Source organism: Scyliorhinus torazame, chromosome 20, assembly GCF_047496885.1.
Source record: "Scyliorhinus torazame isolate Kashiwa2021f chromosome 20, sScyTor2.1, whole genome shotgun sequence".
NCBI lineage: Eukaryota > Metazoa > Chordata > Chondrichthyes > Carcharhiniformes > Scyliorhinidae > Scyliorhinus > Scyliorhinus torazame.
Genome location: NC_092726.1, coordinates 41,703,057 through 41,729,493, shown reverse-complemented (window position 1 = coordinate 41,729,493; position 26,437 = coordinate 41,703,057). Strand labels below are relative to the sequence as shown.

General features: G+C 52.4%; 4 non-coding genes and 3 pseudogenes across 4 annotated transcripts; all 7 read left to right on the top strand.

Moving 5' to 3' along the window:
• Nucleotides 1–1,177: 1,177 nt before the first annotated feature.
• LOC140397214 (U2 spliceosomal RNA) lies at nt 1,178–1,353 on the top strand (annotated as a pseudogene).
• A 6,142-nt stretch (nt 1,354–7,495) lies between these two features.
• LOC140397288 (U2 spliceosomal RNA) lies at nt 7,496–7,673 on the top strand (annotated as a pseudogene).
• A 785-nt stretch (nt 7,674–8,458) lies between these two features.
• LOC140397708 (U2 spliceosomal RNA) lies at nt 8,459–8,649 on the top strand. Its single transcript, XR_011937139.1, has one exon. It is a non-coding gene; the product is annotated as a U2 spliceosomal RNA (small nuclear RNA).
• Nucleotides 8,650–9,435: 786 nt separating this feature from the next.
• On the top strand, nt 9,436–9,626 carry LOC140397465 (U2 spliceosomal RNA). The gene has a single exon (XR_011936902.1). It is a non-coding gene; the product is annotated as a U2 spliceosomal RNA (small nuclear RNA).
• Nucleotides 9,627–15,772: 6,146 nt separating this feature from the next.
• LOC140397146 (U2 spliceosomal RNA) lies at nt 15,773–15,957 on the top strand. Its single transcript, XR_011936724.1, has one exon. It is a non-coding gene; the product is annotated as a U2 spliceosomal RNA (small nuclear RNA).
• A 785-nt stretch (nt 15,958–16,742) lies between these two features.
• Nucleotides 16,743–16,932, top strand: LOC140397596 (U2 spliceosomal RNA). The gene has a single exon (XR_011937029.1). It is a non-coding gene; the product is annotated as a U2 spliceosomal RNA (small nuclear RNA).
• Nucleotides 16,933–20,424: 3,492 nt separating this feature from the next.
• On the top strand, nt 20,425–20,600 carry LOC140397213 (U2 spliceosomal RNA; annotated as a pseudogene).
• Nucleotides 20,601–26,437: the final 5,837 nt, after the last annotated feature.

The window sequence follows — 26,437 nt, the reverse complement described above, 5'->3', positions numbered from 1 at the left end:
TGGCGATCCAAGATGGACCGTGTCCGAAGGGACACCATGTACAAACCTCTGGAGAAGGGAAGGCGGAACGTACCCAACGCCTCCCTCATCCTGTTGGCCACCTTTGTGTCCAGCTGCATCAAGCTGTGCGTGGACCCCCAGTATGCAAACACCAAGTTTCACTACATACTGAGGTTCTACCTGTCCCCGGTGTTACGAAGGATGGGCCTGGCCTCATTGCCGCGGAACGCTCCAAGTAGTTGGACCGGACCGTACCACCTGTTCTTCGTGGAAAAGTTTTTGAAGTAAAACACCTTTGACCACAAGGCAATGAAGCAGTGGTCAGCACGTAATGTCCTCGAGGCCCTCAGGGAAAAGGAGACCGTGGAGGACGTTGGATGGTTCCCTGAGCAGACTGCCAGAGTCATCTGGCAGAACGCCTCATCACCAGAACTTTCAAACAAGCACCAAGACCTAGCTTGGCTGGTGGTGAGAAAGGCCCTCCCTGTCAGATTCTTCATGCACACCCGAAGGCTCTGCAACAATGCACGCTGCCCTCGGAGTGGCTGTGGGGGAAATGAGACGGTCACACACCTCCTTGTGGAATGTGCCTTTGCAAAGAAGGTCTGGAGAGAGATGCAGTGGTATTTGTCAAGGTTTATCCCAAACAGATCAGTGACACAGGACTCTGTGCTCTACGGACTGTTTCCAGGGACACACACCGAGACAAATATCAACTGCTGCTGGAAGGTCATCAACTCGGTAAAAGACGCTCTTTGGTCTGCCCGAAACTTGCTGATCTTCCAGTGCAAAGAATTGTCATCGACCGAGTGTTGCAGACTGGCACATTCCAAGGTCCAGGACTACGTGCTGAGGGACGCACTCAAGCTTGGGGCAGCTGCCGCCAAGGCGCAATGGGGAAAGACCACTGTGTAAAGTCTTTCCAGCAAATGTACACCAAGGGGCGCGTAACAGTGTAAAGCCCCTCGGTCTGGGCAACCAACACTCCAATGTATAAAACAAACATGCCACTGTAAATATTTAAGAAGGAATTGTAATGTAAAGAGTGATATGTGTACGACAATATCAAAATTAAATGAAAGAAAGTCAAGGCAGCATGTAACCCTGCCGGAAATGTACAGTCAAGACAATTTGAAATGTTTCTGTAATGCTCATGATAAAGTTTTATGAATAAAGTATATTTTTTTGGAAAAAAAAAAATCTGTTCTTATCAGTTTAATATCTGATATGTCCTCAATCTGGGGACCGAATATTAAATTGATTTTTAGGACTGGGAGATGATTCAGGGGCTTGCTCCTTCCGCTCCACGCATCAACCAGGTCTTGCAGTGCTTCCAGGAATGGTGCCTTCACCCCGCTTTGGGGCGAAAATGTATAAAAGCAGAAAATGCCGCAAAACCTGCCTACCCCTTTTCTCTGTTATCCAGTTGCCTCATCCTGACCAATTTAAGGCATTTCAAGCTCCAAAGCATTGCTAGCTTTTCTGCTGGCGGGAGCTTCGTGCACGAATGTTGCGAGCCGATGGACTCGAGGACTTTCGGCAGCCAGGCTCCGTTTTCAGCTGATATGCAGCACAGATTTCCTACTGCTTTTTACAGGCCACTCACCCTCACCCTCGGATGCCGACTTGCCTTCTCCTCACTTCAGTTACCACATCCCTTCATCCTGCACAACGGGGAAGTGTGGCGACAGACTGAACGGCATCCTGTTTGGATGTAGGTATACCTTCACGGCGTCTCTTTTCGTTCTCCTGACTCCACGACCAACACGCTATTGTGGAGCTCAGGGAGACTAGACATTGCCCCCTGTTGGATACCGCCAGTACTTGCTGCTTGCACGGATAGCCCTTTGTTCGGCAAAGCTGGAGATGACTTCGACTCCCTCCGTTGGGTGTCACTGGGCCTTCAGAGCGTCTCCATTTCATCTGGTGACGACAGGGGACGGCTTGCCAGAGGAAGTCTTCGTGTTGTGTTTTACTGGTTCTGCATGCACAGACTCCACCGTGCTCGGCCAAGCTGGATGTCTCTTGATCAACAGTGAGCGGAGACTAAAAGTTCCAAAGCACAGTCGAGCGCAGCAAGGTGCACCTGAATGTCGGTGGACGAGGAGGACAAGAGCCATTGCCGGAAAATATGGGCGATCGCTTCTCGGCCTTTTGGCTAAAATCAAGTGCAGTCTCATTTGATCGAGAGAAGCTGAGGATTTCCATGTCGATCGTGGATTGGACAACTCGGAGGGATTGAAGTCGGCAAAGAGGAAACGTTTGGAGCTTGGCTGCTATTGGTGGATCTACATGCTGGCCTAAACCTCGGGTTTATGCCTAACGCCGATACAGTTTCACACCCAACGTACGAGCTATGGATGCAGCTGCATCCCGACCACCAGGCTGGGTAGTGCGAAACACTGTCCGAGTCACAGTAAAGAAAACGGAGGGAGAGTCACCTTTGGACCGGAAACACTTCGTGAAGAGGGTGCTGCTCGAGTGTTGTGGGTTTAAAACAACAGAGATCTTCTGCTTGCAAAACTTCCCCAAGAATGGTTTCTTTGATGTCACCTTCAAGAGCGTCACAGCGTGCATCAAATTCTTGAACGTCTTCAAGGAAAAAGGTAACCAGAGTCCCCTGTCGATCCTGACTGCGGAGCCTCTGTTTACGCTACCGGCACAGCGAAATCGGGTTGTTACACTGCACACGTACAACCCCCACGTCCCTGTGTCTGATGTGCTCACGTTCCTCGCCAGGTACGCTCAGCTGAAAAGTGACAGCGTGCAAGTGAAAGACACCTTCGGCATCTGGACAAGTGAGCACCAGGTCAAGGTGACCCTACGAATGGACAGCAACGAAGCCATTCTGCATCCCCCCTCCAATTTCGCTATTGGAGTAAATCGTGGCTACCTCTACTACGTGGGACAGCCACGAGTATGCCACACCTGTGGCAAAATGGGGCATGTTGCCGCAAACTGCAGTGTGACCTTCTGCAAGAACTGCAGGCAGGAGGGACACATGACTAAGGACTGCAAGGAAGACAAGTGCTGCAACCTGTGTGGGGAGGCCGGCCATCTTTACAGGGCCTGCCCGAAACGCGGGGCGACATATGCACAGATCATCAGCAGTGGAGTCAAAAAGGCGACCAGAGAGGAGGAACATACACCCTCCACCGAACAAGACACCACGGTTCAGAATGAGGAAAAGCAACAGAAGGGCCCCCAACAAAAAGAGGAGGCCCCAGCACCTCCTGACAACCCAACCCCAGCCCCATCTGATGAGGAACACTCAATGGAAGAGGAAGAGGATGGGACAAAGAATAAAGAGCCCTGGGAAATCGTGAACAGGGACAAACGAAAGAGAAAACAAAAAAACAAACTGAAGAACCCCCTGAGGGGTAGTGGCAAAAAGCGACACCTCTCAGCCGGCGCACTTAGTGCCGACACCTCATCCGATGAGGGAAAACAGGACAAGAATCGGCCTCAGATAAAGAGGCAAAGCACCAACGTGGAACGGAAGGCACAGACCCCCCAGACCACCGACCGGGAAGAAAACAAGGTCACAGACCAACCCCCGATAGCAACGAGCAGCAACAACCCTGGTGAAGACCGGCCTGCAACCCCAACACCTACTGACTGCCACGACGAACCCCAGGGCTACACCACCCCCCCATTGCATCTGCATCAAAATCACTGGGCCAGTACGGACCAGAACAGTTTTCTCAGCCCTGCAACTGTGCTAAAGTTTGCGAGCACCACCGGCATGCTGGGGAACATTCAACAGCTGGAACAGCCAACTGTATAGACTCTGGACTCTTGAGACTGGTAAATCTATCTTTTTATAATGGGTTTAAAAATTGCATCCATAAATGTGCGAAGCATCAAAGATACTTCGCGGTGTGTAGCCACACTCAACTATTTGGCAAATGTAAAAGCTGACCTACTGTTCCTGCAGGAGTGCGGAATTCCGCACCTCAGCAACTACAGGCGCTGGTCGAGCTGGTGGTCCCACGGGCCATCCATCTGGTCAGCAGGAAACGACTGCCGCTCCTCCAGCCTGGGTATTCTGCTGCGGGGAGGCAAATTCACCATCTCCGACGTTAAGGAGGTGGTGGGCGGGCGCCTCCTCGTAGCAGACGTGAAATACAAAAACACCCCTCTCAGATTTATTAATGTGTACGCCCCGGCCGTAAAAAGTGAGCGGCTGGCAGTTCTTCAGCAACTCCCAATGCTGTTGGCCACCTCCAAGCCGGTCATCCTGGGTGGTGACTTCAACTGCATCATCGATGCGGCTGGACGATCCAGCAAAGCCGACAGCAAACTAGACGCCACTTCCAGACTCCTGATGGAAACGGTAAAAGACGCCAAGCTGCTCGACGTCTGCAGCAACCCTGCAGACGGCGCGCAGCGTAGATACACATGGTCACGGCCAGAGGGTCCGTCCGCTCCAGGATAAACGTCTTTTTTGTGTCCCGAGCTTTCACGGTCAGGTCCACCGACGTAACGCCGGTGTTCTTCCCTGACCACTGCCTCCTACTGGCCGACTGCCACCTGCAGGAAGACCAGGGGGTAGGCAGGGGGACGTGGAAGCTAAATGTAAAACTGCTGACCCCTGAGAACATCGAGGAACTCAGGAGGGATTACAAAGGTTGGAGAACCGTGAAACCCCTCTTTGAGGCCCCACATCTCTGGTGGGAAGCAATCACGGGGAATATCAAGAAGTTTTTCATCCTCAAGGGCGTTCAAAAGGTGAGAGAGAGACGAGGGGTCATGTCCAGGCTCCAGAAAAGTATGCAAAATTTGCTCCAGCTGCAGTCGATGGGGGTGGATGTCAAGGAGGATCTCCAAGAGGTGAAGAGCCAGCAAGCCTCGCTCTACACCTCGGAGGCCTCCAAGGTTATCTTCCGTTCCAGAGTCCGCTCTGTGGAGCAGGACGAAAAGTGCTCACGCTTCTTCTTCCAAAAGGTGCACAGAGAGACCTCTGTGATCAGCAGCCTGAAGGAAGAAGATGGCTCTGAAAAGTCATCGCAATCTGACATCCTGAGGATCAGCCAATCCTTTTATGCCGGACTGTATGACCTGAAGCCAACAGATAGCACTGTTTCCCAGACCTTCCTGTCGACTATCACGGAGGTCAGAGGCGACAGCGAGCTGGAAAACCTGGACAAACCACTAACTCTGGACGAGCTGACAAAGGCCGCCAAGTCCTTCGAGACGAGTAAAACTCCCGGAAGCGACGGCTTACCGGTTGAGTTGTATTCGGCTCTGTGGGACTGGATGGGCCCAGACCTGCTGGAAGTGTACGAGAGTATGCTTCTGGAAGGCAGCATGTCAGAGTCCATGAGGAAAGGCATCATCACCCTCATCTACAAGCAGAAGGGGGAAAGGGAAGAAATTCGAAATTGGCGACCCATTTCACTGTTGAATGTGGACTACAAAATTCTAGCAAAGGTCATCGCCAATCGGGTCAGGTCTGCTCTGGAGTCGGTGATCCACCCTGACCAGACCTGTGCTGTACCCGGCAGGAAGATCTCTGATAGCCTCGCGCTACTCAGGGATACGATCGCCTACGTGCAGGACAGGGGGGTGGACATTTGCCTCATCAGCCTTGACCAGGAGAAGGCTTTTGACAGAATATCGCACACCTACATGATGGATGTGCTCTCCAAAATGGGGTTTGGGGAGGGAATTCGCAATTGAATCAAACTGCTCTACACAAACATCTATAGCGCAGTCTCAATCAATGGGTGGGAATCAGAAAAGTTCCAGATCAGATCTGGAGTCAGGCAGGGCTGCCCTCTCTCCTCTGCCCTTTTTGTGTGCTGCATAGAACCTTTTGCCGAGTCCATCAGGAGGGATCCGGGTATAAGAGGAGTGACGATCCCAGGCAGTGGAGGCATGCAAGTCAAGGCCTCCCTGTACATGGACGATGTTGCCGTCTTCTGCTCGGATCCTGCGTCTGTACGCAGGCTCTTGACCACCTGCGACCAGTTTGAACTGGCCTCTGGAGCCAAGGTAAACCGGGGCAAGAGCGAGGCCATGTTCTTTGGGAACTGGGCCGACCGGTCCTTTGTCCCCTTCACTGTCAGGTCAGATTACCTGAAGGTGCTGGGGATATGGTTCGGAGCTGCTGGGGCGTGCACCAAAAACTGGGAGGAGCGCATAGGAAAGGTAAGACAGAAACTGGGCTGGTGGGAGCAACGCTCCCTCTCCATTGCGGGCAAAACCCTGGTCATCAGGTGTGAGGTACTCTCGGTGCTACTGTACGTGGCGCAGGTCTGGCCCATAACCCGACCCTACGCCACAGCAGTCACCCAGGCCATCTTCAAATTTATCTGGCGATCCAAGATGGACCGTGTCCGAAGGGACACCATGTACAAACCTCTGGAGAAGGGAGGGAGAACGTACCCAACGCCTCCCTCATCCTGTTGGCCACCTTTGTGTCCAGCTGCATCAAGCTGAGCGTGGACCCCCAGTACGCAAACACCAAGTGTCACTACATACTGAGGTTCTACCTGTCCCCGGTGTTGCGAAGGATGGGCCTGGCCTCATTGCCGCGGAACGCTCCAAGTAGTTGGACCGTACCGTACCACCTGTCCTTTGTGGAAAAGTTTTTGAAGGAAAACACCTTTGACCACAAGGCAATGAAGCAGTGGTCAGCACGTAATGTCCTCGAGGCCCTCAGGGAAAAAGAGACCGTGGAGGACGTTGGATGGTTCCCTGAGCAGACTGCCAGAGTCATCTGGCAGAACGCCTCATCACCAGAACTTTCAAACAAGCACCAAGACCTAGCTTGTCTGGTGGTGAGAAGTGCCCTCCCTGTCAGATTCTTCATGCACACCCGAAGGCTCTGTGCCAATGCACGCTGCTCTCGGAGTGGCTGTGGGGGAAATGAGACGGTCACACACCTCCTTGTGGAATGTGCCTTTGCAAAGAGGGTCTGGAGAGAGATGCAGTGGTATTTGTCAAGGTTTATCCCAAACAGATCTGTGACACAGGACTCTGTGCTCTACGGACTGTTTCCAGGGACACACACCGAGACAAATATCAACTGCTGCTGGAAGGTCATCAACTCGGTAAAAGACGCTCTTTGGTCTGCCCGAAACTTGCTGATCTTCCAGTGCAAAGAATTGTCCTCGACCGAGTGTTGCAGACTGGCACATTCCAAGGTCCAGGACTACGTGCTGAGGGACGCACTCAAGCTTGGGGCAGCTGCCGCCAAGGCGCAATGGGGAAACACCACTGTGTAAAGTCTTTCCAGCAAATGTATACCGAGGGGCGGGTAACAGTGTAAAGCCCCCTCGGTCTGGGCAACCAACACTCCAATGTATAAAATCAACATGCCACTGTAAATATTTCAGAAGGAATTGTAATGTAAAGTGTGATATGTGTACGACAATATCAAAAGTGAATGAAAGAAAGTCAAGGCAGCATGTAACCCTGCCGGAAATGTACAGTCAAGACAATTTGAAATGTTTCTGTAATGCTCTTGATAAATTTTTATGAATAAAGTATATTTTTTGAAAAAAAAAAAAAAATCTGTTCTTATCAGTTTAATATCTGATATGTCCTCAATATGGAGACCGAATATTAAATTGATTTTTAGGACTCGGAGATGGTTCAGGGGCTTGCTCCTTCCGCTCCACGCATCAACCTGGGCTTGCAGTGCTTCCAGGAATGGTGCCTTCACCCCGCTTTGGGGCGGAAATGTATAAAAGCAGAAAATGCCGCAAAACCTGCCTACCCCTTTTCTCTGTTGTCCAGTTGCTTCATCTTGACCAATTTAAGGCATTTCAAGCTCCAAAGCATTGCTAGCTTTTCTGCTGGCGGGAGCTTCGTGCACTAATGTTGCGAGTCGATGGACTCGAGGACTTTCGGCAGCCAGGCTCCGTTTTCAGCTGATATGCAGCACAGATTTCCTGCTGCTTTTTACAGGCCACTCACCCTCACCCTCGGATGCCGACTTGCCTTCTCCTCACTTCAGTTACCACATCCCTTCATCCTGCACAACGGGATACTGTTGCGACAGACTGAACGGTATCCTGTTTGGATGTAGGTATACCTTCACGGCGTCTCTTTTCGTTCTCCTGACTCCACGACCAACACGCCAGGGTGGAGCTCAGGGAGACTAGACATTGCCCTCTGTTGGATTCCGCCAGTACTTGCTGTTTGCACGGATTGCCCTTTGTTCGGCAAAGGTGGAGATGACTTCGACTCCCTCTGTTGGGTGTCACTGGGCCTTCACAGCGTCTCCATTTCATCTGGTGACGACAGGGGACGGCTTGCCAGACGATGTCTTCCTGTTGTGTTTTACTGGTTCTGCATGCTCAGACTCCACCGTGCTCGGCCAAGCTGGATGTCTCTTGTCCAAGAGTGAGCGTAGACTAAAAGTTCCAAAGCACAGTCGAGCGCAGCAAGGTGCACCTGAATGTCGGTGGACGAGGAGGACAAGAGCCATTGCCGGAAAATATGGGCCATCGCTTCTCGGCCTTTTGGTTCAGATCAAGTGTAATATCTGTTCTTATCAGTTTAATATCTGATATGTCCTCCATCTGGGGACCGAATATTAAATTGATTTTTAGGGCTCGGAGATGGTTCAGGGGCTTGCTCCTTTCGCTCCACGCATCAACCTGGTCTTGCAGTGCTTCCAGGAATGGTGCCCTCTCCCCGCTTTGGGGCGCAAAATGTATAAAAGCAGAAAATGCCGCAAAACCTGGCTTCCCCTTTTCTCTTTTGTCCAGTTGTCTCATCCTGACCAATTTAAGGCCTTTCAGGCTCCAAAGCATTGCTAGCTTTTCTGCTGGCGGGAGCTTCGTGCACGAATGTTGCGAGCCGATGGACTCGCGGACTTGCGGCAGCCAGGCTCCGTTTTCAGCTGATATGCCACACAGATTTCCTGCTGCTTTTTACAGGCCACTCACCTTCACACTCGGATGCCGACTTGCCTTCTCCTCACTTCAGTTACCACATCCCTTCATCCTGCACAACGGGGAAGTGTGGCGACAGACTGAACGACATCCTGTTTGGATGTAGGTACACCTTCACGGCGTCTCTTTTCGTTCTCCTGACTCCACGACCAACACGCCAGGGTGGAGCTCAGGGAGACTAGACATTGCCCTCTGTTGGATTCCGCCAGTAGTTGCTGTTTGCACGGATTGCCCTTTGTACGGCAAAGGTGGAGATGACTTCGACTCCCTCTGTTGGGTTTCACTGGGCCTTCACAGCGTCTCCATTTCATCTGGTGACGACAGGGGACGGCTTGCCAGATGATGTCTTCGTGTTGTGTTTTACTGGTTCTGCATGCACAGACTCCACCGTGCTCGGCCAAGCTGGAGGTTTCTTGACCAACAGTGAGCGTAGACTAAAAGTTCCAAAGCACAGTCGAGCGCAGCAAGGTGCACCTGAATGTCGGTGGAAGAGGAGGACAAGAGCCATTGCCGGAAAATATGGGCTATCGCTTCTCGGCCTTTTGGCTCAGATCAAGTGTAGTATCTGTTCTTATCAGTTTAATATCTGATATGTCCTCAATCTGAGGACCGAATATTAAATTGATTTTTAGGACTCGGAGATGGTTCAGGGGCTTGCTCCTTCCGCTCCACGCATCAACCTGGTCTTGCAGTCCTTCCAGGAATGGTGCCCTCTCCCCGCTTTGGGGCGCCAAATGTATAAAAGCAGAAAATGCCGCAAAACCTGGCTTACCCATTTCTCTCTTGTCCAGTTGTCTCATCCTGACCAATTTAAGGCCTTTCAGGCTCCAAAGCATTGCTAGCTTTTCTGCTGTCGGGAGCTCCGTGCACGAATGTTGTGAGCCGATGGACTCGCGGACTTGCGGCAGCCAGGCTCCGTTTTCAGCTGATATGCCACACAGATTTCCTGCTGCTCTTTACAGGCCACTCACCTTCACACTCGGATGCCGACTTGCCTTCTCCTCACTTCAGTTACCACATCCCTTCATCCTGCACAACGGGGAAGTGTGGCGACAGACTGAACGGCATTCTCTTTGGATGTAGGTATACCTTCACGGCGTCTCTTTTCGTTCTCCTGACTCCACGACCAACACGCTAGGGTGGAGCTCAGGGAGACTAGACATTGCCCCCTGTTGGATACCGCCAGTACTTGCTGCTTGCACGGATTGTCCTTTTTTCGGCAAAGGTGGAGATTTCTTCCACTCCCTCCGTTGGGTATCACTGGCCTTCACAGCGTCTCCATTTCATCTGGTGACGACAGGGGACGGCTTGCCAGACGATGTCTTCGTGTTGTGTTTTACTGGTTCTGCATGCACAGACTCCACCGTGCTCGGCCAAGCTGGAGGTTTCTTGACCAACAGTGAGCGTAGACTAAAAGTTCCAAAGCACAGTCGAGCGCAGCAAGGTGCACCTGAATGTCGGTGGACGAGGAGGACAAGAGCCATTGCCGGAAAATATGGGCTATCGCTTCTCGGCCTTTTGGCTAAGATCAAGTGTAGTCTCATTTGATCGAGGGAAGCTGAGGATTTCGATGACGATCGTGGATTGGAGAACTCGGAGGGATTGAACTCGCCAAAGAAGAAACGTTTGGAGCTTGGCTGATATTGGTGGATCTACATGCTGGCCTAAACCTCGGGTTTAGGCCTAACGCCGATACAGTTTCACACCCAACGTACGAGCTATGGATGCAGCTGCATCCCGACCACCAGGCTGGGGCGTGCGAAACACTGTCCGAGTCACAGTGAAGAAAACGGATGGAGAGTCACCTTTGGACCGGAAACACTTCGTGAAGAAGGTGCTGCTCGAGTGCTGTGGGTTTAAAGCAACAGAGATCTTCTGCTTGCAAAACTTCCCCAAGAATGGTTTCTTTGATGTCACCTTCAAGAGCGTCGCAGCGTGCATCAAATTCTTGAACGTCTTCAAGGAAAAAGGTAACCAGAGTCCCTTGTCGCTCCTGACTACGGAACCTCTGTTTACGCTACCGGCACAGCGAAATCGGGTTGTTACACTGCACACGTACAACCCCCACGTCCCTGTATCTGATGTGCTCACGTTCCTCGCCAGGTACGCTGAGCTGAAAAGTGACAGCGTGCAAGTGAAAGACACCTTCGGCATCTGGACAAGTGAGCACCAGGTCAAGGTGACCCTAAGAACGGACAGCAACGGAGCCATCCTGCATCCCCCCTCCAATTTCGCTATTGGAGTAAATCGTGGCTACCTCTACTACGTGGGACAGCCACGAGTATGCCACACCTGTGGAAAAACGGGGCACGTTGCCGCAAACTGCAGTGTGACCTTCTGCAAGAACTGCAGGCAGGAGGGACACATGACTAAGGACTGCAAAGAAGACAAGTGCTGCAACCTGTGTGGGGAGGCCGGCCATCTTTACAGGGCCTGCCCGAAACGCGGGGCAACATACGCTGAAATCATCAGCAGCGGAGTTAAAAAGGCGACCAGAGAGGAGGTGCATACACCCTCCACCGAAAAAGACACCACGGCTCAGAATGAGAAAAAGCAACAAAAGGGCCCCCAACAAAAAGAAGAGGCCCCAGCACCTCCTGACAACCCAACCCCAGCCCCATCTGATGAGGAACACTCAATGGAAGAGGAAGAGGATGGGACAAAGAATAAAGAGCCCTGGGAAACAGTGAACAGGGACAAACGAAAGCGGAAACAAAAAAACAAACTGAAGAACCCCCCGAGGTTGTAGTGGCAAAAAGCGACACCTCTCAGCCGGCGCACTTAGCGCCGACACCTCATCCGATGAGGGAAAACAGGACAAGAATCGGCCTCAAATAAAGAGGCAAAGCACCAACGTAGAACGGAAGGCACAGACCCCCCCAGACCACCGACCGGGAAGGAAACAAGGTCACAGACCAACCCCCGATAGTAACGAGCAGCAACAACCCAGGTGAAGACCGGCCTGCAACCCCAACACCTACTGACTGCCATGACGAACGCCAGGGCTACATCACCCCCCCAATGCATCTGCATCAAAATCACGGGGCCAGTACGGACCAGAACAGCTTTCTCAGCCCTGCAACTGTGCTAAAGTTTGCGAGCACCACCGGCATGCTGGGGAACATCGAACAGCTGGAACAGCCAACTGTATAGACTCTAGACTCTTGAGACTGGTAAATCTACCTTTTTTATAATGGGTTTAAAAATTGCATCCATAAATGTGCGAAGCATCAAAGATACTTCGCGGTGTGTAGCCACACTCAACTATTTGGCAAATGTAAAAGCTGACCTACTGTTCCTGCAGGAGTGCGGAATTCCGCACCTCAGCAACTACAGGCGCTGGTCGAGCTGGTGGTCCCACGGGCCATCCATCTGGTCAGGAGGAAACGACTGCCGTTCCTCCGGCCTGGGTATTCTGCTGCGGGGAGGCAACTTCACCATCTCCGACGTTAAGGAGGTGGTGGGCGGGCGCCTCCTCGTAGCAGACGTGAAATACAAAAACACCCCTCTCAGACTTATTAATGTGTACGCCCCGGCCGTAAAAAGTGAGCGGCTGGCAGTCCTTCAGCAACTCCCACTGCTGTTGGCCACCTCCAAGCCGGTCATCCTGGGTGGTGACTTCAACTGCATCATCGATGCGGCTGGACGATCCAGCAAAGCCGATAGCAAACTAGACGCTACGTCCAGACTCCTGATGGAAACGGTAAAAGACGCCAAGCTGCTCGACGTCTGCAGCAACCCTGCAGACGGCGCGCAGCGTAGATACACATGGTCACGGCCAGACGGGTCCGTCCGCTCCAGGATAGACTTCTTTTTTGTGTCCCGAGCTTTCACGGTCAGGTCCACCGACGTAACGCCGGTGTTCTTCTCTGACCACTGCCTCCTACTGGCCGACTGCCACCTGCAGGAAGACCAGGGGGTAGGCAGGGGGACGTGGAAGCTAAATGTAAAACTGCTGACCCCTGAGAACATCGAGGAACTCAGGAGGGATTACAAAGGTTGGAGAACCGTGAAACCCCTCTTTGAGGCCCCACATCTCTGGTGGGAAGCAATCAAGGGGAATATCAAGAGGTTTTTCATCCTCAAGGGCGTTCAAAAGGTGAGAGAGAGACGAGGGGTCATGTCCAGGCTCCAGAAAAGTATGCAAAATTTGCTCCAGCTGCAGTCGATGGGGGTGGATGTCAAGGAGGATCTCCAAGAGGTGAAGAGCCAGCAAGCCTCGCTCTACATCTCGGAGGCCTCCAAGGTTATCTTCCGTTCCGGAGTCCGCTCCGTGGAGCAGGACGAAAAGTGCTCACGCTTCTTCTTCCAAAAGGTGCACAGAGACACCTCTGTGATCAGCAGCCTGAAGGAAGAAGATGGCTCTGAAAAGTCATCGCAGTCTGACATCCTGAGGATCAGCCAATCCTTTTATGCCGGACTGTATGACCTGAAGCCAACAGATAGCACTGTTTCCCAGACCTTCCTGTCGACTATCACGGAGGTCATAGGCGACAGCGAGCTGGAAAACCTGGACAAACCACTAACTCTGGACGAGCTGACAAAGGCCGCCAAGTCCTTCGAGACGAGTAGAACTCCCGGAAGCGACGGCTTACCGGTTGAGTTGTATTCGGCTCTGTGGGACTGGATGGGCCCAGACCTGCTGGAAGTGTACGAGAGTATGCTTCTGGAAGGCAGCATGTCAGAGTCCATGAGGAAAGGCATCATCACCCTAATCTACAAGCAGAAGGGGGAAAGGGAAGAAATTCGAAATTGGCGACCCATTTCACTGTTGAATGTGGACTACAAAATTCTAGCCAAGGTCATCGCCAATCGGGTCAGGTCTGCTCTGGAGTCGGTGATCCACCCTGACCAGACCTGTGCTGTACCCGGCAGGAAGATCTCTGATAGCCTCGCGCTACTCAGGGATACGATCGCCTACGTGCAGGACAGGGGGGTGGACACTTGCCTCATCAGCCTTGACCAGGAGAAGGCTTTTGACAGAATATCGCACACCTACATGATGGATGTGCTCTCCAAAATGGTGTTTGGGGAGGGAATTCGCAATTGGATCAAACTGCTCTACACAAACATCTATAGCGCAGTCTCAATCAATGGGTGGGAATCAGAAAAGTTCCAGATCAGATCTGGAGTCAGGCAGGGCTGCCCTCTCTCCTCTGCCCTTTTTGTGTGCTGCATAGAACCTTTTGCCGAGTCCATCAGGAGGGATCCGGGCATAAGAGGAGTGACGATCCCAGGCAGTGGAGGCATGCAAGTCAAGGCCTCCCTGTACATGGACGACGTTGCCGTCTTCTGCTCGGATCCTGCGTCTGTACGCAGGCTCTTGACCACCTGCGACCAGTTTGAACTGGCCTCTGGAGCCAAGGTAAACCGGGGCAAGAGCGAGGCCATGTTCTTTGGGAACTGGGCCGACCGGTCCTTTGTCCCCTTCACTGTCAGGTCAGATTACCTGAAGGTGCTGGGGATATGGTTCGGAGCTGCTGGGGCGTGCACCAAAAACTGGGAGGAGCGCATAGGAAAGGTAAGACAGAAACTGGGCTGGTGGGAGCAACGCTCCCTCTCCATTGCGGGCAAAACCCTGGTCATCAGGTGTGAGGTACTCTCGGTGCTACTGTACGTGGCGCAGGTCTGGCCCATAACCCGACCCTACGCCACAGCAGTCACCCGGGCCATCTTCAAATTTATCTGGCAATCCAAGATGGACCGTGTCCGAAGGGACACCATGTACAAACCTCTGGAGAAGGGAGCGCGGAACGTACCCAACGCCTCCCTCATCCTGTTGGCCACCTTTGTGTCCAGCTGCATCAAGCTGTGCGTGGACCCCCAGTATGCAAACACCAAGTGTCACTACATACTGAGGTTCTACCTGTCCCCGGTGTTGCGAAGGATGGGCCTGGCCTCATTGCCGCGGAACGCTCCAAGTAGTTGGACCGTACCGTACCACCTGTCCTTTGTGGAAAAGTTTTTGAAGGAAAACACCTTTGACCACAAGGCAATGAAGCAGTGGTCAGCACGTAATGTCCTCGAGGCCCTCAGGGAAAAGGAGACCGTGGAGGACGTTGGATGGTTCCCTGAGCAGACTGCCAGAGTCATCTGGCAGAACGCCTCATCACCAGAACTTTCAAACAAGCACCAAGACCTAGCTTGGCTGGTGGTGAGAAGGGCCCTCCCTGTCAGATTCTTCATGCACACCCGAAGGCTCTGCACCAATGCACGCTGCCCTCGGAGTGGCTGTGGGGGAAATGAGACGGTCACACACCTCCTTGTGGAATGTGCCTTTGCAAAGAAGGTCTGGAGAGAGATGCAGTGGTATTTGTCAAGGTTTATCCCAAACAGATCTGTGACACAGGACTCTGTGCTCTACGGACTGTTTCCAGGGACACACACCGAGACAAATATCAACTGCTGCTGGAAGGTCATCAACTCGGTAAAAGACGCTCTTTGGTCTGCCCGAAACTTGCTGATCTTCCAGTGCAAAGAATTGTCCTCGACCGAGTGTTGCAGACTGGCACATTCCAAGGTCCAGGACTACGTGCTGAGGGAAGCACTCAAGCTTGGGGCAGCTGCCGCCAAGGCGCAATGGGGAAAGACCACTGTGTAAAGTCTTTCCAGCAAATGTACACCGAGGGGCGCGTAACAGTGTAAAGCCCCTCGGTCTGGGCAACCAACACTCCAATGTATAAAACAAACATGACAATGTAAATATTTAAGAAGGAATTGTAATGTAAAGAGTGATATGTGTATGACAATATCAAAATTGAATGAAAGAAAGTCAAGGCAACATGTAACCCTGCCGGAAATGTACAGTCAAGACAATTTGAAAGGTTTCTGTAATGCTCATGATAAATTTTTATGAATAAAGTATATTTTTTTGAAAAAAAAAAAAAAAAAAAAATCTGTTCTTATCAGTTTAATATCTGATATGTCCTCAATCTGGGGACCGAATATTAAATTGATTTTTAGGACTCGGAGATGGTTCAGGGGCTTGCTCCTTCCGCTCCACGCATCAACCTGGTCTTGCAGTGCTTCCAGGAATGGTGCCCTCTCCCCGCTTTGGGGTGCAAAACGTATAAAAGCAGAAAATGCCGCAAAACCTGGCTTCCCCTTTTCTCTCTTGTCCAGTTATCTCATCCTGACCAATTTAAGGCCTTTCAGGCTCCTAAGCATTGCTAGCTTTTCTGCTGGCGGGAGCTTCGTGCACGAATGTTGCGAGCCGATGGACTCGCGGACTTGCGGCAGCCAGGCTCCGTTTTCAGCTGATATGCCGCACAGATTTCCTGCTGCTTTTTACAGGCCACTCACCCTCACCCTCGGATGCCGACTTGCCTTCTCCTCACTTCAGTTACCACATCCCTTCATCCTGCACAACGGGATAGTGTGGCGACAGACTGAACGGCATCCTGTTTGGATGTAGGTACACCTTCACGGCGTCTCTTTTCGTTCTCCTGACTCCACGACCAACACGCCAGGGTGGAGCTCAGGGAGACTAGACATTGCCCTCTGTTGGATTCCGCCAGTACTTGCTGCTTGCACGGATTGCCCTTTGTTCGGCAAAGGTGGAGATGACTTCGACTCCCTGCGTTGGGTGTCACTGGGCCTTCACAGCGTCTCCATTTCATCTGGTGACGACAGGGGACGGCTTGCCAGACGATGTCTTCGTGTTGTGTTTACTGGTTCTGCATGCACAGACTCCACCGTGCTCGGCCAAGCTGGATGTCTCTTGACCAACAGTGAGCGTAGACTAAAAGTTCCAAAGCACAGTCGAGCGCAGCAAGGTGCACCTGAATGTCGGTGGATGAGGAGGACACGAGCCATTGCCGGAAAATATGGGTTATCGCTTCTCGGCCTTTTGGCTCAGATCAAGTGTAGTATCTGTTCTTATCAGTTTAATATCTGATATGTCCTCAATCTGGGGACCGAATGTTAAATTGATTTTTAGGAATCGGAGATGGTTCAGGGGCATGCTCCATCCGCTCCACGCATCAACCTGGGCTTGCAGTGCTCCAGGAATGGTGCCTTCACCCCGCTTTGGGGCGGAAATGTATAAAAGCAGAAAATGCCTACCCCTTTTCTCTGTTGTCCAGTTGCCTCATCTTGACCAATATAAGGCATTTCAAGCTCCAAAGCATTGCTAGCTTTTTTGCTGGCGTGAGCTTCGTGCAGTAATGTTGCGAGTCGATGGACTCGAGGACTTTCGGCAGCCAGGCTCCGTTTTCAGCTGATATGCCGCACAGATTTCCTGCTGCTTTTTACAGGCCACTCACCGTCATCCTGGGTGGTGACTTCAACTGCATCATCGATGCGGCTGGACGATCCAGCAAAGCCGACAGCAAACTAGACGCTACGTCCAGACTCCTGATGGAAACGGTAAAAGACGCCAAGCTGCTCGACGTCTGCATCAACCCTGCAGACGGCGCGCAGCGTAGATACACATGGTCATGGCCAGACGGGTCCGTCCGCTCCAGGATAGACTTCTTTTTTGTGTCCCGAGCTTTCACGGTCAGGTCCACCGACGTAACGCCGGTGTTCTTCTCTGACCACTGCCTCCTACTGGCCGACTGCCACCTGCAGGAAGACCAGGGGGTAGGCAGGGAGACATGGAAGCTAAATGTAAAACTGCTGACCCCTGAGAACATCGAGGAACTCAGGAGGGATTACAAAGGTTGGAGAACCGTGAAACCCCTCTTTGAGGCCCCACATCTCTGGTGGGAAGCAATCAAGGGGAATATCAAGAGGTTTTTCATCCTCAAGGGCGTTCAAACGGTGAGAGAGAGACGAGGGGTCATGTCCAGGATCCAGAAAAGTATGCAAAATTTGCTCCAGCTGCAGTCGATGGGGGTGGATGTCAAGGAGGATTTCCAAGAGGTGAAGAGCCAGCAAGCCTCGGAGGCCTCCAAGGTTATCTTCCGTTCCAGAGTCCGCTCCGTGGAGCAGGACGAAAAGTGCTCACGCTTCTTCTTCCAAAAGGTGCACAGAGAGACCTCTGTGATCAGCAGCCTGAAGGAAGAAGATGGCTCTGAAAAGTCATCGCAGTCTGACATCCTGAGGATCAGCCAATCCTTTTATGCCGGACTGTATGACCTGAAGCCAACAGATAGCACTGTTTCCCAGACCTTCCTGTCGACTATCACGGAGGTCATAGGCGACAGCGAGCTGGAAAACCTGGACAAACCACTAACTCTGGACGAGCTGACAAAGGCCGCCAAGTCCTTCGAGACGAGTAAAACTCCCGGAAGCGACGGCTTACCGGTTGAGTTGTATTCGGCTCTGTGGGACTGGATGGTCCCAGACCTGCTGGAAGTGTACGAGAGTATGCTTCTGGAAGGCAGCATGTCAGAGTCCATGAGGAAAGGCATCATCACCCTCATCTACAAGCAGAAGGGGGAAAGGGAAGAAATTCGAAATTGGCGACCCATTTCACTGTTGAATGTGGACTACAAAATTCTAGCCAAGGTCATCGCCAATCGGATCAGGTCTGCTCTGGAGTCGGTGATCCACCCTGACCAGACCTGTGCTGTACCCGGCAGGAAGATCTCTGATAGCCTCGCGCTACTCAGGGATACGATCGCCTACGTGCAGGACAGGGGGGTGGACACTTGCCTCATCAGCCTTGACCAGGAGAAGGCTTTTGACAGAATATCACACACCTACATGATGGATGTGCTCTCCAAAATGGGGTTTGGGGAGGGAATTCGCAATTGGATCAAACTGCTCTCCACAAACATCTATAGCGCAGTCTCAATCAATGGCTGGGAATCAGAAAAGTTCCAGATCAAATCTGGAGTCAGGCAGGGCTGCCCTCTCTCCTCTGCCCTTTTTGTGTGCTGCATAGAACCTTTTGCCGAGTCCATCAGGAGGGATCCGGGCATAAGAGGAGTGACGATTCCAGGTAGTGGAGGCATGCAAGTCAAGGCCTCCCTGTACATGGACGACGTTGCCGTCTTCTGCTCGGATCCTGCGTCTGTGCGCAGGCTCTTGACCACCTGCGACCAGTTTGAACTGGCCTCGGGAGCCAAGGTAAACCGGGGCAAGAGCGAGGCCATGTTCTTTGGGAACTGGGCCGACCGGTCCTTTGTCCCCTTCACTGTCAGGTCAGATTACCTGAAGGTGCTGGGGATATGGTTCGGAGCTGCTGGGGCGTGCACCAAAAACTGGGAGGAGCGCATAGGAAAGGTAAGACAGAAACTGGGCTGGTGGGAGCAACGCTCCCTCTCCATTGCGGGCAAAACCCTGGTCATCAGGTGTGAGGTACTCTCGGTGCTACTGTACGTGGCGCAGGTCTGGCCCATAACCCGACCCTAGGCCACAGCAGTCACCCGGGCCATCTTCAAATTTATCTGGCGATCCAAGATGGACCGTGTCCGAAGGGACACCATGTACAAACCTCTGGAGAAGGGAAGGCGGAACGTACCCAACGCCTCCCTCATCCTGTTGGCCACCTTTGTGTCCAGCTGCATCAAGCTGTGCGTGGACCCCCAGTATGCAAACACCAAGTTTCACTACATACTGAGGTTCTACCTGTCCCCGGTGTTACGAAGGATGGGCCTGGCCTCATTGCCGCGGAACGCTCCAAGTAGTTGGACCGGACCGTACCACCTGTTCTTCGTGGAAAAGTTTTTGAAGTAAAACACCTTTGACCACAAGGCAATGAAGCAGTGGTCAGCACGTAATGTCCTCGAGGCCCTCAGGGAAAAGGAGACCGTGGAGGACGTTGGATGGTTCCCTGAGCAGACTGCCAGAGTCATCTGGCAGAACGCCTCATCACCAGAACTTTCAAACAAGCACCAAGACCTAGCTTGGCTGGTGGTGAGAAAGGCCCTCCCTGTCAGATTCTTCATGCACACCCGAAGGCTCTGCAACAATGCACGCTGCCCTCGGAGTGGCTGTGGGGGAAATGAGACGGTCACACACCTCCTTGTGGAATGTGCCTTTGCAAAGAAGGTCTGGAGAGAGATGCAGTGGTATTTGTCAAGGTTTATCCCAAACAGATCAGTGACACAGGACTCTGTGCTCTACGGACTGTTTCCAGGGACACACACCGAGACAAATATCAACTGCTGCTGGAAGGTCATCAACTCGGTAAAAGACGCTCTTTGGTCTGCCCGAAACTTGCTGATCTTCCAGTGCAAAGAATTGTCATCGACCGAGTGTTGCAGACTGGCACATTCCAAGGTCCAGGACTACGTGCTGAGGGACGCACTCAAGCTTGGGGCAGCTGCCGCCAAGGCGCAATGGGGAAAGACCACTGTGTAAAGTCTTTCCAGCAAATGTACACCAAGGGGCGCGTAACAGTGTAAAGCCCCTCGGTCTGGGCAACCAACACTCCAATGTATAAAACAAACATGCCACTGTAAATATTTAAGAAGGAATTGTAATGTAAAGAGTGATATGTGTACGACAATATCAAAATTAAATGAAAGAAAGTCAAGGCAGCATGTAACCCTGCCGGAAATGTACAGTCAAGACAATTTGAAATGTTTCTGTAATGCTCATGATAAAGTTTTATGAATAAAGTATATTTTTTTGGAAAAAAAAAAATCTGTTCTTATCAGTTTAATATCTGATATGTCCTCAATCTGGGGACCGAATATTAAATTGATTTTTAGGACTGGGAGATGATTCAGGGGCTTGCTCCTTCCGCTCCACGCATCAACCAGGTCTTGCAGTGCTTCCAGGAATGGTGCCTTCACCCCGCTTTGGGGCGAAAATGTATAAAAGCAGAAAATGCCGCAAAACCTGCCTACCCCTTTTCTCTGTTATCCAGTTGCCTCATCCTGACCAATTTAAGGCATTTCAAGCTCCAAAGCATTGCTAGCTTTTCTGCTGTCGGGAGCTTCGTGCACGAATGTTGCGAGCCGATGGACTCGAGGACTTTCGGCAGCCAGGCTCCGTTTTCAGCTGATATGCAGCACAGATTTCCTACTGCTTTTTACAGGCCACTCACCCTCACCCTCGGATGCCGACTTGCCTTCTCCTCACTTCAGTTACCACATCCCTTCATCCTGCACAACGGGGAAGTGTGGCGACAGACTGAACGGCATCCTGTTTGGATGTAGGTATACCTTCACGGCGTCTCTTTTCGTTCTCCTGACTCCACGACCAACACGCTATTGTGGAGCTCAGGGAGACTAGACATTGCCCCCTGTTGGATACCGCCAGTACTTGCTGCTTGCACGGATAGCCCTTTGTTCGGCAAAGCTGGAGATGACTTCGACTCCCTCCGTTGGGTGTCACTGGGCCTTCAGAGCGTCTCCATTTCATCTGGTGACGACAGGGGACGGCTTGCCAGAGGAAGTCTTCGTGTTGTGTTTTACTGGTTCTGCATGCACAGACTCCACCGTGCTCGGCCAAGCTGGATGTCTCTTGATCAACAGTGAGCGGAGACTAAAAGTTCCAAAGCACAGTCGAGCGCAGCAAGGTGCACCTGAATGTCGGTGGACGAGGAGGACAAGAGCCATTGCCGGAAAATATGGGCGATCGCTTCTCGGCCTTTTGGCTAAAATCAAGTGCAGTCTCATTTGATCGAGAGAAGCTGAGGATTTCCATGTCGATCGTGGATTGGACAACTCGGAGGGATTGAAGTCGGCAAAGAGGAAACGTTTGGAGCTTGGCTGCTATTGGTGGATCTACATGCTGGCCTAAACCTCGGGTTTATGCCTAACGCCGATACAGTTTCACACCCAACGTACGAGCTATGGATGCAGCTGCATCCCGACCACCAGGCTGGGTAGTGCGAAACACTGTCCGAGTCACAGTAAAGAAAACGGAGGGAGAGTCACCTTTGGACCGGAAACACTTCGTGAAGAGGGTGCTGCTCGAGTGTTGTGGGTTTAAAACAACAGAGATCTTCTGCTTGCAAAACTTCCCCAAGAATGGTTTCTTTGATGTCACCTTCAAGAGCGTCACAGCGTGCATCAAATTCTTGAACGTCTTCAAGGAAAAAGGTAACCAGAGTCCCCTGTCGATCCTGACTGCGGAGCCTCTGTTTACGCTACCGGCACAGCGAAATCGGGTTGTTACACTGCACACGTACAACCCCCACGTCCCTGTGTCTGATGTGCTCACGTTCCTCGCCAGGTACGCTCAGCTGAAAAGTGACAGCGTGCAAGTGAAAGACACCTTCGGCATCTGGACAAGTGAGCACCAGGTCAAGGTGACCCTACGAATGGACAGCAACGAAGCCATTCTGCATCCCCCCTCCAATTTCGCTATTGGAGTAAATCGTGGCTACCTCTACTACGTGGGACAGCCACGAGTATGCCACACCTGTGGCAAAATGGGGCATGTTGCCGCAAACTGCAGTGTGACCTTCTGCAAGAACTGCAGGCAGGAGGGACACATGACTAAGGACTGCAAGGAAGACAAGTGCTGCAACCTGTGTGGGGAGGCCGGCCATCTTTACAGGGCCTGCCCGAAACGCGGGGCGACATATGCACAGATCATCAGCAGTGGAGTCAAAAAGGCGACCAGAGAGGAGGAACATACACCCTCCACCGAACAAGACACCACGGTTCAGAATGAGGAAAAGCAACAGAAGGGCCCCCAACAAAAAGAGGAGGCCCCAGCACCTCCTGACAACCCAACCCCAGCCCCATCTGATGAGGAACACTCAATGGAAGAGGAAGAGGATGGGACAAAGAATAAAGAGCCCTGGGAAATCGTGAACAGGGACAAACGAAAGAGAAAACAAAAAAACAAACTGAAGAACCCCCTGAGGGGTAGTGGCAAAAAGCGACACCTCTCAGCCGGCGCACTTAGTGCCGACACCTCATCCGATGAGGGAAAACAGGACAAGAATCGGCCTCAGATAAAGAGGCAAAGCACCAACGTGGAACGGAAGGCACAGACCCCCCAGACCACCGACCGGGAAGAAAACAAGGTCACAGACCAACCCCCGATAGCAACGAGCAGCAACAACCCTGGTGAAGACCGGCCTGCAACCCCAACACCTACTGACTGCCACGACGAACCCCAGGGCTACACCACCCCCCCATTGCATCTGCATCAAAATCACTGGGCCAGTACGGACCAGAACAGTTTTCTCAGCCCTGCAACTGTGCTAAAGTTTGCGAGCACCACCGGCATGCTGGGGAACATTCAACAGCTGGAACAGCCAACTGTATAGACTCTGGACTCTTGAGACTGGTAAATCTATCTTTTTATAATGGGTTTAAAAATTGCATCCATAAATGTGCGAAGCATCAAAGATACTTCGCGGTGTGTAGCCACACTCAACTATTTGGCAAATGTAAAAGCTGACCTACTGTTCCTGCAGGAGTGCGGAATTCCGCACCTCAGCAACTACAGGCGCTGGTCGAGCTGGTGGTCCCACGGGCCATCCATCTGGTCAGCAGGAAACGACTGCCGCTCCTCCAGCCTGGGTATTCTGCTGCGGGGAGGCAAATTCACCATCTCCGACGTTAAGGAGGTGGTGGGCGGGCGCCTCCTCGTAGCAGACGTGAAATACAAAAACACCCCTCTCAGATTTATTAATGTGTACGCCCCGGCCGTAAAAAGTGAGCGGCTGGCAGTTCTTCAGCAACTCCCAATGCTGTTGGCCACCTCCAAGCCGGTCATCCTGGGTGGTGACTTCAACTGCATCATCGATGCGGCTGGACGATCCAGCAAAGCCGACAGCAAACTAGACGCCACTTCCAGACTCCTGATGGAAACGGTAAAAGACGCCAAGCTGCTCGACGTCTGCAGCAACCCTGCAGACGGCGCGCAGCGTAGATACACATGGTCACGGCCAGAGGGTCCGTCCGCTCCAGGATAAACGTCTTTTTTGTGTCCCGAGCTTTCACGGTCAGGTCCACCGACGTAACGCCGGTGTTCTTCCCTGACCACTGCCTCCTACTGGCCGACTGCCACCTGCAGGAAGACCAGGGGGTAGGCAGGGGGACGTGGAAGCTAAATGTAAAACTGCTGACCCCTGAGAACATCGAGGAACTCAGGAGGGATTACAAAGGTTGGAGAACCGTGAAACCCCTCTTTGAGGCCCCACATCTCTGGTGGGAAGCAATCACGGGGAATATCAAGAAGTTTTTCATCCTCAAGGGCGTTCAAAAGGTGAGAGAGAGACGAGGGGTCATGTCCAGGCTCCAGAAAAGTATGCAAAATTTGCTCCAGCTGCAGTCGATGGGGGTGGATGTCAAGGAGGATCTCCAAGAGGTGAAGAGCCAGCAAGCCTCGCTCTACACCTCGGAGGCCTCCAAGGTTATCTTCCGTTCCAGAGTCCGCTCTGTGGAGCAGGACGAAAAGTGCTCACGCTTCTTCTTCCAAAAGGTGCACAGAGAGACCTCTGTGATCAGCAGCCTGAAGGAAGAAGATGGCTCTGAAAAGTCATCGCAATCTGACATCCTGAGGATCAGCCAATCCTTTTATGCCGGACTGTATGACCTGAAGCCAACAGATAGCACTGTTTCCCAGACCTTCCTGTCGACTATCACGGAGGTCAGAGGCGACAGCGAGCTGGAAAACCTGGACAAACCACTAACTCTGGACGAGCTGACAAAGGCCGCCAAGTCCTTCGAGACGAGTAAAACTCCCGGAAGCGACGGCTTACCGGTTGAGTTGTATTCGGCTCTGTGGGACTGGATGGGCCCAGACCTGCTGGAAGTGTACGAGAGTATGCTTCTGGAAGGCAGCATGTCAGAGTCCATGAGGAAAGGCATCATCACCCTCATCTACAAGCAGAAGGGGGAAAGGGAAGAAATTCGAAATTGGCGACCCATTTCACTGTTGAATGTGGACTACAAAATTCTAGCAAAGGTCATCGCCAATCGGGTCAGGTCTGCTCTGGAGTCGGTGATCCACCCTGACCAGACCTGTGCTGTACCCGGCAGGAAGATCTCTGATAGCCTCGCGCTACTCAGGGATACGATCGCCTACGTGCAGGACAGGGGGGTGGACATTTGCCTCATCAGCCTTGACCAGGAGAAGGCTTTTGACAGAATATCGCACACCTACATGATGGATGTGCTCTCCAAAATGGGGTTTGGGGAGGGAATTCGCAATTGAATCAAACTGCTCTACACAAACATCTATAGCGCAGTCTCAATCAATGGGTGGGAATCAGAAAAGTTCCAGATCAGATCTGGAGTCAGGCAGGGCTGCCCTCTCTCCTCTGCCCTTTTTGTGTGCTGCATAGAACCTTTTGCCGAGTCCATCAGGAGGGATCCGGGTATAAGAGGAGTGACGATCCCAGGCAGTGGAGGCATGCAAGTCAAGGCCTCCCTGTACATGGACGATGTTGCCGTCTTCTGCTCGGATCCTGCGTCTGTACGCAGGCTCTTGACCACCTGCGACCAGTTTGAACTGGCCTCTGGAGCCAAGGTAAACCGGGGCAAGAGCGAGGCCATGTTCTTTGGGAACTGGGCCGACCGGTCCTTTGTCCCCTTCACTGTCAGGTCAGATTACCTGAAGGTGCTGGGGATATGGTTCGGAGCTGCTGGGGCGTGCACCAAAAACTGGGAGGAGCGCATAGGAAAGGTAAGACAGAAACTGGGCTGGTGGGAGCAACGCTCCCTCTCCATTGCGGGCAAAACCCTGGTCATCAGGTGTGAGGTACTCTCGGTGCTACTGTACGTGGCGCAGGTCTGGCCCATAACCCGACCCTACGCCACAGCAGTCACCCAGGCCATCTTCAAATTTATCTGGCGATCCAAGATGGACCGTGTCCGAAGGGACACCATGTACAAACCTCTGGAGAAGGGAGGGAGAACGTACCCAACGCCTCCCTCATCCTGTTGGCCACCTTTGTGTCCAGCTGCATCAAGCTGAGCGTGGACCCCCAGTACGCAAACACCAAGTGTCACTACATACTGAGGTTCTACCTGTCCCCGGTGTTGCGAAGGATGGGCCTGGCCTCATTGCCGCGGAACGCTCCAAGTAGTTGGACCGTACCGTACCACCTGTCCTTTGTGGAAAAGTTTTTGAAGGAAAACACCTTTGACCACAAGGCAATGAAGCAGTGGTCAGCACGTAATGTCCTCGAGGCCCTCAGGGAAAAAGAGACCGTGGAGGACGTTGGATGGTTCCCTGAGCAGACTGCCAGAGTCATCTGGCAGAACGCCTCATCACCAGAACTTTCAAACAAGCACCAAGACCTAGCTTGTCTGGTGGTGAGAAGTGCCCTCCCTGTCAGATTCTTCATGCACACCCGAAGGCTCTGTGCCAATGCACGCTGCTCTCGGAGTGGCTGTGGGGGAAATGAGACGGTCACACACCTCCTTGTGGAATGTGCCTTTGCAAAGAGGGTCTGGAGAGAGATGCAGTGGTATTTGTCAAGGTTTATCCCAAACAGATCTGTGACACAGGACTCTGTGCTCTACGGACTGTTTCCAGGGACACACACCGAGACAAATATCAACTGCTGCTGGAAGGTCATCAACTCGGTAAAAGACGCTCTTTGGTCTGCCCGAAACTTGCTGATCTTCCAGTGCAAAGAATTGTCCTCGACCGAGTGTTGCAGACTGGCACATTCCAAGGTCCAGGACTACGTGCTGAGGGACGCACTCAAGCTTGGG